The following is a 16,393-nucleotide window of genomic DNA, read 5'->3' as shown; positions in this document are numbered from 1 at the left end:
GCGCAGCAACTCGCACATAACTCTCACAATAAACAAGCGTAATTTAAGAAACGTGCTGAGTTTATTTCATATTTGTTGTTCGTATTGCTATGCCTTAATGGTTTTTTCTTTTAATTTATACATTTTTCGAATATATTCAAAATATGTGCAGGCAAATTATGCTGACACAAATACTTCGATTTTCCCTTGTTCCATGACTGCGACAGTTGTGATTGCAAGCACATAAACCGCGTGTGTGTGTATGTGTGCAAGTGCATAGTAAATCATATCACTCAAGAAACGACTCTCTTTTAGAGCTTTACGAACACAGCTCAACGTAAATTACTAGCACGAAGACAAAATCGGATAAAGTACGAATGCTCTTGCTCAGAGAGGGAATGTGTATGCTTTCTTCTGTTCATCTCGGACGCAAAGCCTGCACTTTCAAAGCGTTAACAGTTTTTTTTTTTTTTTTTTTTTTTTTTTTGGGTATGAATATTTTGAGAAACATGCTATACTCAAATTTGTAGTTTTTATAATTTTTAATTAAAATTTTTAAAATTTTTTTAGCTGAAATATGTTATTTTTTATTCAAAAAAAATTAACAAACATCGGGAATGAAAATTATTGTAGATTTCAATTTGATTTAGGTTAAATGTTTGGCAAAAAAGAGTATTTTTAGTTTAATGAAATATTTATACAACTATTTATTTATATTTATCTGCACCTTAAAGTGACAATAATAGATATATTTATATGTATATCTTTATATATATAACATATATTTGCTATTAATTTCAAATTAATTATTGTAAATTGAAACTGCCTAAAGGAAGATGTTTATTGAGAGCCTTGCGAACTGCTCCACTGAAATTCGCACATATTTTGCGCTGAAATCTGATTTGATTCACTCCCCGGATAGGCGAAAAATCACGCCTTTCGCCCAGCTTTTGTCGAAATTTGCCCCCTTTGCCGTACGTAGAACATTTAATTTATTTAAAGCTCGCATTTTCACACTCTGACGCCGTCGACAATGAAGCGAAAGCCCACACAAAAAATGTAAAAAATAAGAAAAATCACGGGCATTGTACAAAAAAAAAAAAAAAAGCACATCGGAATACGGATATGGTTTGGTTTTGTTCGGTGAGCCGTTCTCCGTGCGTTTGTGTACGTATTGTTTGCGTATTTGCATAAAAATTCCACATACGCCGTGTTGACGGCTTTAAATTTGTGGTCCTCGAGTTTCTATTCAAGGTTCAACTTATATTTGAGAGTCTGTTCAAAAAATTTCTTTGTTTGCCTTTGCTTTCAGTCCATTTTTCTGTTTTTTTTATTTTTATTTTTTTTTTTTTTTTTTAGTAATTATGGAAATTCGTATTGCAACAATGCAACAATGCAAGCGAAACCATTCAAACTGAAAATCATTGCCACACACATGAGCTCTCTGTCTCTGCTGCCTGCTGCATGCGACAGCAAAGTTTTATTTCCTGTGTGCAGTCGCATTGTTTGGCATTACGCAAATGGATATTAATAGTTGGCAACAGTTTTTGTTACATTTTTCAGTAAATGATCACGATGATGACGACGAGTTATTTGCTTATTGTTGCCGACTGAGTATATTTTCAATTAATCACAGTCAAGGCGAGGCTCGTTTCAAGGTTGTCGCACAGTTCTCGAATATGCAAAGCGAATGAATGAATGAATGAGTGAATGCATGCACAAATGAATGCCGGATAAAGGCTCACTAGCTTAAATAGCTGAAGCACACTTTGGACTTGGTTTTAATTGCCACAGCATGGCCATATATTTCTTTGCTGTCAACGCCATTGTCTTATAATACAGCCCGGCTCGAGCTGGGCCCCGTAATATTGACAGGCCAGCATAATAAACATAAATCAAGTGTTTCCATTGTGCTGCCCATTTATGCCAGGGCTATTGAGCAGAGCTCCCCTCGCACTATCCGCCATCCTTTGGCTATTTATCTTGAGCAATCGCCTGGCTGCATATCATCAGTCGTCATCGCCTTTATTGTTGCTGTTGCTGCTTCTGTTGCTGCTGGCAGCAGAAAGCGAAAATGCGGCACTGTCTCCTACTTGACTTGGCCCATAAATAAGCCGAGAGAAAGCTCTTCCTGTTCGACTTGACGCGCCACTTGATGGGCGCCATGGGCGTGGCCTCACATCAAGGGTGCTTCCTATTTTAGTCACAGTCCCTGAGCCTTGCATGAGCGGGTCAGCAAATGTTGGGCTTTACTCAAGTAAAAACAAGTCTGAAGTCATTTAATTTCTTTTTGCAAACTTCTATTGACTAAATATTTGTCTTTCTTGCACGAAGAGAAAATATTTTATACACATTTGGCTTATTGAATATAATGGGAAAGTCAGTGGCGTACACTCATCTTATATATAGGTCTCATTATTCTCTCAATCAAATTGAATTTTTAGAATCTTCAGCAAAGTTCAACTTAATTAACTAATTTGTTTGCAAGAAAAACAGTTCATCAGCAAGAGCTTGCATAATCAGAGCAACTCCCGAAGCAGTCTTTTACTCCGGCGGATTTTGTATATTCTTATATTAACTCGTCCCAAAATCACCTAGAGTCGTGCGGAGATGCTAGACTTTCGATGGCGCGAAGGGGCTTAAGCACTTGAAGACATTTCTAAAATTAAAATTCCTAAACAGACCTGCGGATGGAGTGCTGAAGGGGTGAGGGGCTAGGAAAAGTAAAATACTTGGCGGGCACACAAGCGTGCTATACTGTTTGTTCCTTTGGCGTGGCGACAAGTGTTGCACGGTTAAAGGCTTTATGAGTGTCAAAGGACGCGACAAGCTACTAGTATATATGTGCGTGAGCGTGTGTGTGGGTGTGTATCAAATCAGCTAAGAGCATGTAAAACCAAATGTTACGTCTTAAGAAATTGTTACAGTCAAGCAGAGCAAATACATATATTTGAAAGCGAGCAAAGAAAATAAAGTTGAAGAACAAATGAAGGATTCGCCCACATCTGATTACAATTGAAAAAGGCAAAGGTAAGTACTTTCGAAAGCTGAACAATGTGGGTTTTGTATTTAAATAATACATGTTTAAATTTAGCATGGACTTTCCATTGATAGGCGACGAAAATTGTAGATGGAATGCAAAGTGGTTTGATTCAATTAGATATAACCATTGCCAAGGAAATCTTTGTGCGATTTGCTTAATCAATTTATGTGAGTTCCTATCAATTTGCACTCATACATTTTATTCATTCATTATTTTTCAAAATTTCTGTCTTTAATTTGAAGCTTCTATTGCTAGAAATAGGCTTCAAAGCTTTTACTGCTTGGGGAGCTGTCACCCTTATTATTTACAGTTGTCAAGAATATTTAACATGCTGTATGGTGGTACGCCATGAATTGAAGCTGACAAAGCTTTGGCATTGATATTTTATGATTCCTTGGTGACTTTAGCCTGGCTGTAGAGAGCCTGGCGGCTTTTTGTCGCTAAGCGCCGTTTGTCAAACAGCAAAGCAAAATGGAAAAATGTTAAATTCTGACGAGGAGGCAGCCGCGACGTATGCGTAATATCGCCTTGAAGCGGCACATGTGGCGTATGCGTTTCGCATGTACATTAAATTTGCAGCTGCATTTAAATCAATATGCAGATGTCACTTTGTTTGTTATATTATAATTGAAAATGTGCAGAAAAAAGGAGAGAAAAGAAAAGGATGATAATTGCCACACCCAGCTCGCAGTCGGTTTAATATTTACAATTTACAATCAAACATTTATCATGTGTTTGCGCGGTTTTTTAATTTAATCAAACGAGCAGCAGAAGAAGAAGCGCTGCTCATTTAATGGCAGCCGCAATGAAATTTATGACCACATGTCCTGGCCGGCTCTGCTGCGGGCCAAAGACTCCATTACAAGCCATTCAATGCGTCCTTAATGCAGTGCTGTAAAGTTGGCTTCACTGATTTCAGCTGCCAAATTCAAACCATTAATCAGCGAGGATATACTTGCAAAAGAAGAAGTGAAAATAAATTAAAGGAATAAAAGTTTAATTTAAAAAGCAAATACAATAAAATGACTCAAAGTTTATCGATCCAATTTGACTTTAATTAAATTGACGAGGACACAAATAATATAAAATCATATATACAAAAATTTTATCAAATAAATGAACAAACAATACAAAAAAAAAAAAAAAATTTAATTAAATTGAAACGAAAAAGTAAAATAAATATTTATTCAAAATTATATTTATGTGAACTTGAAATACTGTTATTTATATGTAAATGATCAAATATATCCAGAGCCAAGGCAAATATTTTGTATTTCGCACAAACTCAATAATATATGTATGTATGTATGTATGTGTGTAAGTATCTATCTACATAAATTGAATGCAGTTCGTTAAAGCGGATTCTCAATGAAGTTTGCCGCACACTCATTAAATTTATCTGCCACATTTATATTTATTTATAGTTGCATTTGTTTGTGCACAACAGCAAATGGAACCTCAATTAATTTCCAATACTGTAAAATGGTAAATATAAAAAATATTCGAGCTGATGCCATAAACTTGACAATCTCAGCTCGCGGCTCTGTGGCAATAATTTTTGCCTTAACTGCAAAACGCTTTTTTGAAATAAGAAAATAAAAACTACAATTAATTGGGTGCGTGGGTGGTGTTGGTGGGCGTGGCAGCTGCAGCTGCAGCATCAGCATTCATTTCCATTATGAATGTCAACAGCGTGAAAAAAGGAATTTGAAGGAGTTAAATGGAGGCGAGCAAGGGGCAGGGAGCAGGGGCATGGTTAGCATCTCCCATGTGCGCGATATATGAACGAATTTAATTATTGTTCATGTGCTGAAATATGAGCAAATTTATTTATGGCTCTCGCTCCGTGCCTTACAGTGACACGAGCAGTTGTCTTTATTGTTGTTGTTGTTGTTGTTGTTGGTGTTGCATATTTTTTAAGCGTTTGCTGTTGCATACATAAATACTGCACACACCCACATACACACAGACAAAGCCACACAAGTATTGAGCAGCAATTCCCCTTTTTTATGGCATTGAACGAGTCTCGTTACCTGCCGGGGCCAACGTGTCGTATGAGTTATGGTCGTCACTGGCGTATGATTAATATTCAATTACATGGCACAAGCAGCATGCACTTTACACACCCGTCCATGCACACCCTACACACACACACACACACACACATGCAGAGTTGGGCTGGCAACACTTTTTATGCTTCTCATGCAGCCAGCCAGAAAACTTTGCTAATTGCCCCATAAACAAAAACAGAAATACAAGAAGAAGCAAAAAGAAAACAATCGAATTAATGCACAGCCTGCAGTAGCGAGCCACAAATATGCATTTTTCTTTTCATTTAATTATGCACAACTGTTGGCTTTGTTGGCTCTGGATGGAGCCAACTGAGTGAGAGAGAGAGAGAGAGAGTGGCTTAATGGGTCTACGTGCTTTGGTTTGATTTTATTCAACTGCAAAAATTGCATCGAAGTGTTGCACGAATGTGTGTGAGTATTCAGTTAACTATTTGATCAGCTTATGAAGGACTTTAAATTGTTCTGGATGCGAATGCGAGCAAGAAAGTTGCTCCAGAATAAGCCACGTTTGAGCACAAATTTTGTTTTCATTTCTATTTCTAAACCAAATTTGGCTAATGAGAAAAAGTTTATATTGTATTTATGAATTTGACTAGAAAACATTTCAAAGTGTATTTAAATATTATATATAGATACACTCGGAATATTTTAATCGCACTTTTCCTACAAATGAAATTAAAGTTTATCTCTATTTCCATTCATTAAGTTTGACTTCCTTCGTAAAAAAGTATTTATTTCTGTATGAAAAACTCTTGGACAATAATCCTTCAAAGCTATTCTGTTTTTCGGACATGCATATGCATTCAATTTAGTTCACTCTAATCTCGGCTTTTCTCTTTGTGCAGAGATATCTGGATTATGTATTATGTTTAAGCAGATTAATTCTCATGTTTTTCATATTTGATTGAGATTGTTGGCTCAGTTCGTGAAAGTAAAAACAATAAATACATCTTACTATATATAGATATATAATAAAAACAACAAAAACTATATGTGTTTTATCTGTTACATCATAAAATCAGTTTCTGCTGTATGTATATACTATATTTTTTAGCGAATATATATTTTCTTCGTGACATTTTTTCTAAGGACTTTATGATGTGGGCCACAACAAGTAGAAAATATTGCTCCCAATTTTTTTCTACCGTCTTTTTTAAAGGTAATATGAAGCTTCTCGGGCTGAACGACAAGTGCTGCGTGTGGCTTTAGCATTAGCTATTATATTCGGCTTTTGACAAGGCCAATTGCCGTGATTTATGATTGCCATTATTTAGAGCTTAGAGGCACGTGCTTTGCTGCCTTAATCTATCATGGAGGCGGCGCACACAAAACTTAACTTAACCACAGCTGAAATAATAATTATTTGAAAAAAAGAACGAAAAAAGAAAATAGCAGCTGCAAATGTTGTTTTAATTTGTTTGCAAGTTGACCAAAGAGCGGAAAGGTTAATTTGGTGTTTGCGTTCGCTTCAAATTAATTTTTTTTTTTTTTTTTTTTGAGAGATGACAGAATTTATTTTTGAGAATAAAACATTAAAATATATATTCATTTCGTTCATTTTGTAATTTTCCGAGGGCCAACAAATAATTTATATTTATTTAAATGAAAAGCACATATATATAAATATATATATTATATATTTTTTATATATTTATACCTAAATTGTATTTATGCAAATGCAAAATAAACCAATAAACAGTTTAAATTGATACAACTTAATTTTTACAATTTATATGTTTATATTAATTCATAGAATTTTCAGTCTCGAATTGTCGTAATTCAATTACAGGCATTTGTTTTCATTGCATTTGTGGCGATGCGCTTGGATAAATAGTAATTAAAAGTGTTATTCAATGTATAGCGCTGATCGAATGATCGATGCTTAATTCGCTAACAGGTTTTTTTTCCTCTATTGAACGCTTCCGCGGCGTATACGTAATGCGTGACAAGCGCACGTAGGGCAGCACACCGTTGTGTGCGTGTACTCGTTTATGCATTGAAGGCACGCTTGATTACACTCACACACACACACACACTGGGCAACAAAGCAACGCCCCTAAATTGCATATTAATTGCTCATTAATTGTTGATTAGCCCTCAAGTAGGGGAAGGCGGCTTGAAAAAGGCACGCTGAGTGCCAATCTCAGCACTCAGCGCACTCGCCCCGCCCCTGCCCCCACCTGCCCTGTCACCCCTTGCCCCGTCAATCGTTAAGCGCTACTAATCTTTAGTGTTAACTTAAGTATACGCAAAACTTATCAAGAGGCTTAGTGGAAGACTCTTGTTGCGTTCGGCATTAGTGCGACAAAATGTTGTAATCAATCAAACGTACAGCGCACAGCTCCAGGCATCGGGCACTCGGCACTCGGGGCAGCCCGTACAGTAAAGCCCCTCTGTGAATTCCGCTTGCCCGCTTCTTGGTCCACGGCGCAAATACATGTAATTAAGCATTATTAATCACAGCGACTAAACAGGCGGGCAGCAGTCTCTCCCTCTCGCTCTCGCCCACGAGCTGAGCACTTCCGTCCTGGCAAGTAATTACAATAGTCATCGCCCGGGGGTTCCTCTCCCCCTGCCCTCGATGCCAGCACCTGCCCTGCGGCAGCCCTGCTCGACCTGCTAATGTCTCCACATAAAAATAAATATTTAATTAAAAGTCGAGTGCGTCACGTCGACTGATGGGACGAGCCTACAAGAAAATTAAGAGCACTCAATTGATGCTCTCGGTTGATATGCGTGTAAGAGGGTGGCCCGAAAATTAATTGGAAATAGTAAATAGTAAACAATTCACAATATTTGGCATGTAAACAAATGCAGAGCAGCTAACAATGTTTCATAATTTGCGCATTTATAAGCTTCATTGTTGTATTTCCATGTAGACTTAAATATAGTAAGTTCAATATCATTTTGTCATTTCTTGTGTATAGAGAGTCATTTTGAAAACAAATCTACGTATTTGTGGATAAAAGAAGGCTAAAAGTGGTTAAATTTTAGCAAAAAAAAAAAAAAAAAAAAGAGTTTATATATATTTAAATTTTTGAAATATTGGTGTTTTCATATACAGTTTTCCCCCTCAACATCAAGTTACATGCAATATGATTGATATGGTGTGTGGCTAAAAATATATATATATTTTTTAATTTAGAATTTATATAAATTTGTAAAAAAAAAATGAATTAAAATTCTTTGTCAAGCGAACGAAACAATTAATCACTTACTCCCTAACTAAAAAAAAATATATATAATTGTAATATTATAATATATTTACATTTTATATAAATGCATTTTTGTTCTCTATGAAATGAATAGAATAAAATCAGGCATAATTAATAAGGTAAACGGCACAATTCCATTCAAAATACTGCTCTGTATAAATTTATATTCCTAATATTATTATGTTTGTTATTTAAAAAAAAAAAAAAAAAATATATATATATATATATATATATATATAAAACATATGTGAAGTAAAATAAATAAAACAAATATTTATTTATTTATACGACATATATGAATTATATTTGTGTGTTTATATTGATATTATTTTTAAGCTTAGTTGGCATAAAAAATGGTTCCACACTCTTTAACTTTACAGAAATTTCTACTCAGTAATTTTGAGAAATATTCATCATTAAATAACTACAACAAACTGATTCAAAAATAAAAAAAATAAATAAATAAAAAAAAAAAAAAGTGCAGAGAGCTAAGCTTATCTTTATTTACAATGGCTGCTCAGTAATATCGGCATCATGACAGCAATTTGCTTTTCGAATTCCTGGAAAATTTCGTTTGTTTTTTTTTTTACCACACACAACATAAATTTTAAGGCATTTATGCAAAACATGAGTTCCTAGTCTCGAGTGGCGAGCGAGGTCACAGTTTTTGATATTGGATATACCTTCCTCCAGCTGTATTTATTTACTTGTATTTCCATTTACTTTTCTGGTTCAATTCATAACCGTTCTGAGAAGAATGTTGATTTTCAAAACAGATGCCAATTTTGTGGTTGGAAATAGCCCAAATACAGCTCGAAAAATGTTTATCATGTCAAGCCGCATCATGGAGGCCAGAGAACAATGCAGCTCCCAAAAAGCACGCACACAAAACACTTGAGGCCAAGCACAGATTGGCAGAGCCCGCAGTCAGATGGGGTCAAAGGGCGACTTGTGGGCTAATTGTGCTGTTGCTGCTGTCAACAATGTGGCAAATGGCCCAAAACATGACAGCCAACCAGCTAGCTAGAACTTGCCAATTTGGCAAATGTATTAAAGGGTCTCGCGCCGCAGCAGGTGTCAATCAGTGTGACCCATAGGCTGGTCATAATTTCTATCCAGAATTCAAGGCAAGAATCCAATTGTTAGTCTCTGCCAAATCATTCCCAGAAATTGAAGTGTTTCTTAATTTAATTATATATGATTTATGACTCAATTACCGTTTCGGAGAAGAATCCCGGCTTTTTAGCTAGTTCTGTATTTCGCTTGCACAACACATGGAATCTAGCGCACTTGAAACTTGAAAACTTTCGGCAGGCTTTTTGTATTTAGCTCAAATTTCTTTTTATATATTTTTGCCTTTAACTTCTTTTTATTTATTTATTGGCGGCTGCCTGGCCGTAGGCAGCGTCTCTTAGCAAGTTGCGACTTGATGGCGCCCGTGACGTATGCTACACAAAAAAACACACGCGAACACACACGCATACACTCACACTCATACACAGACACACACGCAAATCGCAATCTTGGCAAACACTTAAACTTGGCTGCGGCTGCCGTTGACTTCCGTTCGCCGTTGTTGTTATTGTTGTTGTTTTTGCTGTGGTCAAATTTGAATTGTTGCTGCTGTTTATGTTTAGTGCAACAACTGGAAGTGCCTACGCCTCATCTATATGTGCACACTCACACACTGGCACACTCACATACGCGCGGAGTCATTGTTGCGGATGTTTCATTAATGGAGAAAGCGCGACGCGTCGCTCGTTCCGTTCCGTTGCGCTGCTTCGATTCGGTTTTGTTTTCGTGCGCCCCGTTAGCCGCGACCAAACAACACAAATATCGAACGTGAACTGACACGAAAATTCGCCTAAAACGGGCGCTGCCACAATTGAGCGCTTCGTTGCAGCCCGTTTCGGACATGTACCGTTAGCTACGAATTGCACACGAAGCTGTCAATTTCGAAATAGGCACACAGCAGCGCCAAACGGCCGTTTCCCGAACTACAGCATTGCGTTGCCTGAGAGCGCACTGTCTATTGTGAAGAGCACCAACTGGGCGGTTGAGAGGGAGCGAGAGAAATTCCCTGCCGGTTGCTGTTGCAGGGGAAATGTGTGTGGGCAAGGTACTTTTGTATGCTTGAAAACTGGGATATTTGCAGCTTTGATTTCCCCAACTGACAATTTTCGAAATTCTTTTATGACGTTGGGAAAATTGTGAAGCAATAGCAACAAATATTGATTATAATTTAAATATAGAATAAAAATAATAATATTAATAATAATAATAATAATAATAATAATAATAATAATAATAATAATAATAATAATAATAACAATAATAAGAAGTTTGCTTTCATTTCATATTAGCTCTAATTAGTCAATAAATAAATAAACGAAACGTAAAAAAAGTTAGGGAAAATGTATTTCTAATATTCCTAATGTAATTTAAAAATAAGTTAGAGTTACAGTAAATCTTCATAATACCTTTGGTCTCTAGAATCTATTTTTCCAAACCAATAGGAAAATTCTACGAAAATTTAGCTATCCAATTCTTTGAGGTTTTTTGCATGATAGCAGCGGAACAAAATGTTGTACCAGGTCATGTACAGCCCTAGATTAGTAGTATTATTTTATCAGACTAGAGTATTCACAACGCAATGGCTTGCTTTCGTACGGAGAGAAGTACATGCCGAGGGACATTAAGAATAATAGTCCAAAAATGTATTATTTCACTTTGTGAACCACTAAAAAAAAAAGGTTCGAGTATTTGCTAAGTGGCTAACTTACACAACTGATTGCTTTAATAATTTAAGGACAGCTTGTCAGAATCCGTGACACAAACCAGAAACTTGAATATCTCTTAAGCTTGATAGAATCTAAAGTTGGATAAAAGTTTCTATTAAAAATTGCGGATAAATTTGCATAAAAAAGTTTTAATGAAAGTCTTTTAAAAGCTATCCAAGGTTCATGAACAGAATTTTTGGAACTGACTATAACTGAATGCTGACTAAGGCAATTTCTAAATATTTAATAAGTATTACACAAAAGCTACAAAAAAATCCCTTTGGTTTCAAGTTAAGAAAAAAGCTTTGAATAGTCAATAGTTCCATTGTTTAACAACAGATGGCAACATTGAATTTAAATTTAATTATGGTTAATATTCTATGCATTGTAGGTTTTTAGTTTCTTCAATGCGATTTTGAGACTTACCCTAAAATAATTGTGAAAATATATCACCTAAAGAAGTTTACTTCCCCATTTCCACAACATAAATTTCAGAATACTCGTTAGCAGCACTTTTCCTCTGCCGCAAAGTTATTTGTGTTTGGTATTTATGACGGTGCCAGATGAAGCTGCAGCTGCAAATGGGTAACTAGTTAGTTTTTGCTTAGTGTTCACTATTCGAATCTGCAATGGAACTATCCTCACCTGTGGCTAAAAGCATAACGTAATTCAATTCAATTTTTGTTTTATGCCAGTCATTTTTCTTGAGCCATTCAGGCGAACAGGAAGAGCAGCCGCACTAACCTATGACCCACTGTTGAAACGAGGTCAATGCCCAGAAACAATAAAAGGAATTGGCCCACAGGCAAAGCCAAAAAGAGAGAGAGAGAGAGGGAGATAGTGAGAGAGATGGGCATAGACAAACTGGGAATCAACTGATACGTTGGGTGTGTGTGTGTGTGTTTTAGCTGTAAGTGCAACTGGCTGCTGAACTTATAAATCATAATTTCCAGCAAATAAATCCTTCACGGACAATTAAACCTAGGCTGTGGCGAAGTCAAAATTGCAACAGTCGCAACTCGAATCCGGCTGCAATCCTAATTCTGTTTCTGATTCCTATTCTGTTTCTGATTTTGGCTGCTTTACAATAAGCCTGGCCTCCATTTTTATTGTTCGCTGTCTGCCAAGGACGCAATGCCATTAAAAAAAAGGATGCTGGAATGGCACTTGGCACTGTGTGAGTGTGTGTGTCTGTGTGTGTGTGAGCCAGCTGATTGTCTGCATGAACCAAGCATTTGAAATTATATTAATTTTATACCAATCAAGGCATGAGATATGCATATTCCACACCTTTTTGGCTGCATTGAAAGGATATTTTGATTAATGCACTAGCATTGAGGGACTGAAATTTCTCTTGGCCCAACAATGATTGAAATGCATTAGCAAAGCTGCAAGCGAGCCTGGTTTCCATTTGTCTACAATAGATGAAGTGTTGGCCACTCAACGGCAAGTTTTGATGATAATGAAATGGTTATTAATTTGATGCCAATCAATGCTTGAGCATATATGCACGTGCCACACCTCTTGTGAGTTTGATTAATGCATTCGCTTTTTGGGTGGCAGCTCATTGCAATTTCCCTCAGTCCAAAAAGTGAAATGCAGTTAACCACCTCCTGACCAGGCTAAGTCTTGCTTCTATTTCGTTGAACCAAGTTGAGTTTGAGTGTGTGGTCCAAGCATTCTGTGCTGCAGCTCTTGGCCCAACAAAAATTTCATTTGCGGCTGAATCTTCCATCATTGTGACAATCTGATGAGCAGATATCGATGCCATCCAGAGCAGAGCTGGCAGACTGGTAGTAATCGATAGTCCGGGTTGAAAGTGCGAGTGATTTATTGGGACATCATATAAAGCTTAATTGGGTTTCAATTGGAAAATTCTGTGTGCGAAACTGTTCTGATGGGTATTTTCGCTTTTAGGAAAGCAATCAAATTTAACCCTTAGTTTCATTATTTGACTTAACTATGAGTGCTGTAAGAAAGACATCTAGTTGATTAGTTGAGTTGAAAAGCAATAGGTGGAAATATAGAATAGATATGATATGATACTGGTTGAACTACATATACAACTTATATAAGCACAGCTTCGAGCTCAGCCTATATTTGATTATACTTGCCTAATTTGATAGATAAATAAATATATACCACATATACTTATTTATTTATTTATTAACAAGTTAGAGCAAATACATATAATAAAATAGAAATTAAGGCATGTTTTATAAATTATAAAACGTATTTATATTCATTTATTTATTTAATTTTATTTTTGATTTATTTATTTGTTTATTTTTAATTTTTATTTTATTTTATTTTTTATTTGATTTACCATCATTTTCATTTTACGTTAATTTCTTAAAATATTATTTTTTTGTTGCTGATATTAAAACATATAAGAACATAATAAAAAGTAAATAAATAAATAAAATAAAAGAAAATGTTCTTTTGTGTTTAACTTATACATTTTAAAAATATATTTTGTGAAATCTGTTATTTAAACATTTACCCTCTTGATTCGATAAGTATTTAATGTGAAGGGTTTTATGCCTAAAATATATTTAAATACCATTTGTTACAATATTAGTTTGCATTACGATGCAAAAGCTGTTTACCTATAAAAAAAAAAAATTAAACTAACTTAAATGAGAACAAATTCTACATCTCATTTAAGTAAGTTAGAAATTGAAAATGAATACAATTTTAAATGTTAAACTTATTGATTTTTGCTAAAAACATATTATTAAGTAAACTAACATTGACATAATTATTACTGATTTTGCTGTTTGGCCTAAGATTTCCGTCTATCCAAAAATATGCAGAGAGTGTATTGATTATAGAAGTAAAACTCAAGATTTATTGGGTAAACAACTGCAGCTAGTTACTCAAGCTCGGCAGTTGCTTAAATCGAGGCGAGTGTTTGCTTAATTTTGAACTTGTCATTTTGGGCAATTGTGTTTGATTTGTGGTGTGGTCCGAGTGGTTCGTGAGGTTCGTGCGGTCATTCGATTTGCATGCGTATCTGCAATTTGGGATTATCAACATTTGGTTTAGCATCTCGACAATTTCAAATGGCGCAATCTAAACAGTGCCACAACAGAAACAACAACAACAACAGATTTTCTGGGCGGACAACTTAAGTAAACACACTCGCTCTCTCTTTCTCCCTCTCTCTCTCTCTATATGCAGTATGTTTGAGTGTGTGCGTGTGTGTGTAGTTGGCACATTACTTGTCCACGAAATGCATTTGACATCAGCATGCAACAGCGTCTAAGCAAAATCCCCTCTCTCGCACGGCCTGCTCCTAGTAGCTAATTAAAGCGCGCACGCGTGTGATGTGCCACGCCAGATGTTGGCCCTACATATAGATATACGTATATATGCCAATGTGTGTGTGTGTGTGTGTGTGCGTGTAGCAAGGGGCCCACTGCTCGGTCGCAACTGCGAACATGTCGCACTGCCAGTCGCAACACGCGCCGCATCTTTATTCTAATCTAAGCCGCAACATGCTTTAAATTTAGCATAACACCAGGCAATGAGCCAGCCTCGGGGGCGTGGCAGGCTGGCAGTCTATGCTATAAGGTCATAACAAGAACTTGGGGTGCTGGGCTCTGGCCCGAGGTGTTTGAACTAGGCGAACAGCTCGTGTTTTGATTTCATTTTGTCGCCGCGAATGCCGCTAAAAGGTAAACAACATTTTTTTTTTTTTTTCCTTTTTTTATATCTCCTCCCTTCGTTTCATATATTTTCCCTTACAGTTTCTGTTCCTTTTCTCTCTTTTTCTTGCCTGTGGCATCAGCACTTAGGCATGCAGCTTGCCTACACACAGTCACCCTATCTCCCTCTCTCTCTCTCTGTCCCTCTCTCACGTCTCTGCTTTTCTATTAACATAATCTCATGCACAAAGTAAAGTCTTTACTCTGCTCATAGTTTATTAACATTTTGCTGCTTGGTTAGGGTGTAGCTAATTCGCATACATTTTAATTTGTGGATTTTCACCCCTTTTGGCTTTTGCTTCATTATTTTTAGCTTGCAATTTATTCCTAATGAATTCCCAATGATTTTTAATAATTGCAAAATTCGCGAAAATTGCGCGTCGAATACAAATTTTGAGCTGCAATAACGAATCGAACGATAGAAATTAGCATTATTTCCGCGCATAAAGTCGAACATTTGAAATGTGTGCAATTTAACATTGCAAATTTTATGGTAAAAGCCAGAAGCAAATGGAATCGTAGAAAATTGGAAACATATTTATTCGACTGTTAGTTTAGGAAAACAGCTTGAAGGCTAATTATAGAAATTATATATGTACTTGACTGACAATCATGTAGACTATCCGAATGACTAATTGAGAAAGTGTGAGGTTGACTGACTGAATTATGATTGATAAAATGGATTGAGAGTTAGTTCATTAAGTCTAACTAGGAACTGAGAGATTATAAGTAAGTATGTGTAATTATAGATAAGCTGATTGATTGACAGTGAGACTAAACGGGCTATGAGCGCTTCATTATTGATTGTAGAATTCTCTAATTGCATGGTTAATCGTTGGGCCAATTGAAAACTTAATGAAGACTTAGACTGACTGACTTATCATTCTTGCTTGACGGAATGATTGAAAGCTGATAGCGTGTAGTAAACAAGCAGTAGAGTAACTGACAGTCAGTTGGTTTATGTAATCGACAGATTGATTGAGAATCTATATGTTGGGCTAATCAAACTAATTAAACCAACTCCAAATATTTAACCAATTAGACAGTGATTTACTGCAAGGTTGATAATACAATCAATAACAAAATGCTAAGCTAACCAAAACTGATCGACTGACTGATAGACTGACTTAGGGAATAGACACTCTGATTGATTGGTTGAGACTGATTAGTGCAGGTTAGACATTTCAGACTATAAGGCAAAAGTTAGCTATTTTTATTTGGAAATAACATTAAAAACACCTATTAATACCTGAAAGAAATCTAGAAAACACAAAAAAAACCTCTGGCTTAGAGCAAAACTTTCAAAATTAATAAGCTGTAAATCACGCAGTAAATTATCATATTTATATTAATAATTAATAATAATATATTACACACAAGAAGCGGATATTCGTTTTTGTATATTGTATAGTAATAGCTCATATATGAAGCAGTTGTAATATTATATTCAAAAGAATGTTAAACTGGAATTAAATTAAAAATGCATGCCTGAAGCAATTACTCAGAGTGAAAGCCAAATATGCATATGCGTATGCTGATTCAATAGAAATACTTTCCAGTAAGTCTTTTTTTTATTGACTTTTAAATATGTATT

At 35.8% G+C, this 16,393-nt stretch overlaps 1 protein-coding gene and 1 long non-coding RNA gene across 4 annotated transcripts in view; both read right to left on the bottom strand.

The window, feature by feature from the left end:
* The window catches only part of Nlg3 (Neuroligin 3), a 96,650-nt gene extending 86,471 nt beyond the window's left edge, over positions 1–10,179 (bottom strand). For all 3 annotated transcript variants that reach the window (XM_089463153.1, XM_089463152.1, XM_089463155.1), the window contains exon 1: positions 9,527–10,179. The gene's annotated coding sequence lies outside the window, so the exon portion shown is untranslated. The remainder of the gene's footprint in view (positions 1–9,526) is intronic.
* A 1,443-nt stretch (positions 10,180–11,622) lies between these two features.
* On the bottom strand, positions 11,623–13,033 carry LOC149270691 (uncharacterized). The gene is made up of 3 exons (XR_016271257.1): positions 12,380–13,033; positions 11,735–11,843; positions 11,623–11,658 (listed from the first exon to the last, which is right to left on the bottom strand). It is a non-coding gene; the product is annotated as an uncharacterized LOC149270691 (long non-coding RNA).
* Positions 13,034–16,393: the final 3,360 nt, after the last annotated feature.

Source organism: Drosophila arizonae, chromosome 2 (assembly GCF_054131065.1).
Source record: "Drosophila arizonae isolate 15081-1271.41 chromosome 2, UAZ_ARI_1.0, whole genome shotgun sequence".
In the NCBI taxonomy this organism is placed as follows: domain Eukaryota; kingdom Metazoa; phylum Arthropoda; class Insecta; order Diptera; family Drosophilidae; genus Drosophila; species Drosophila arizonae.
This window is presented reverse-complemented; position numbering and strand designations above follow the sequence as displayed.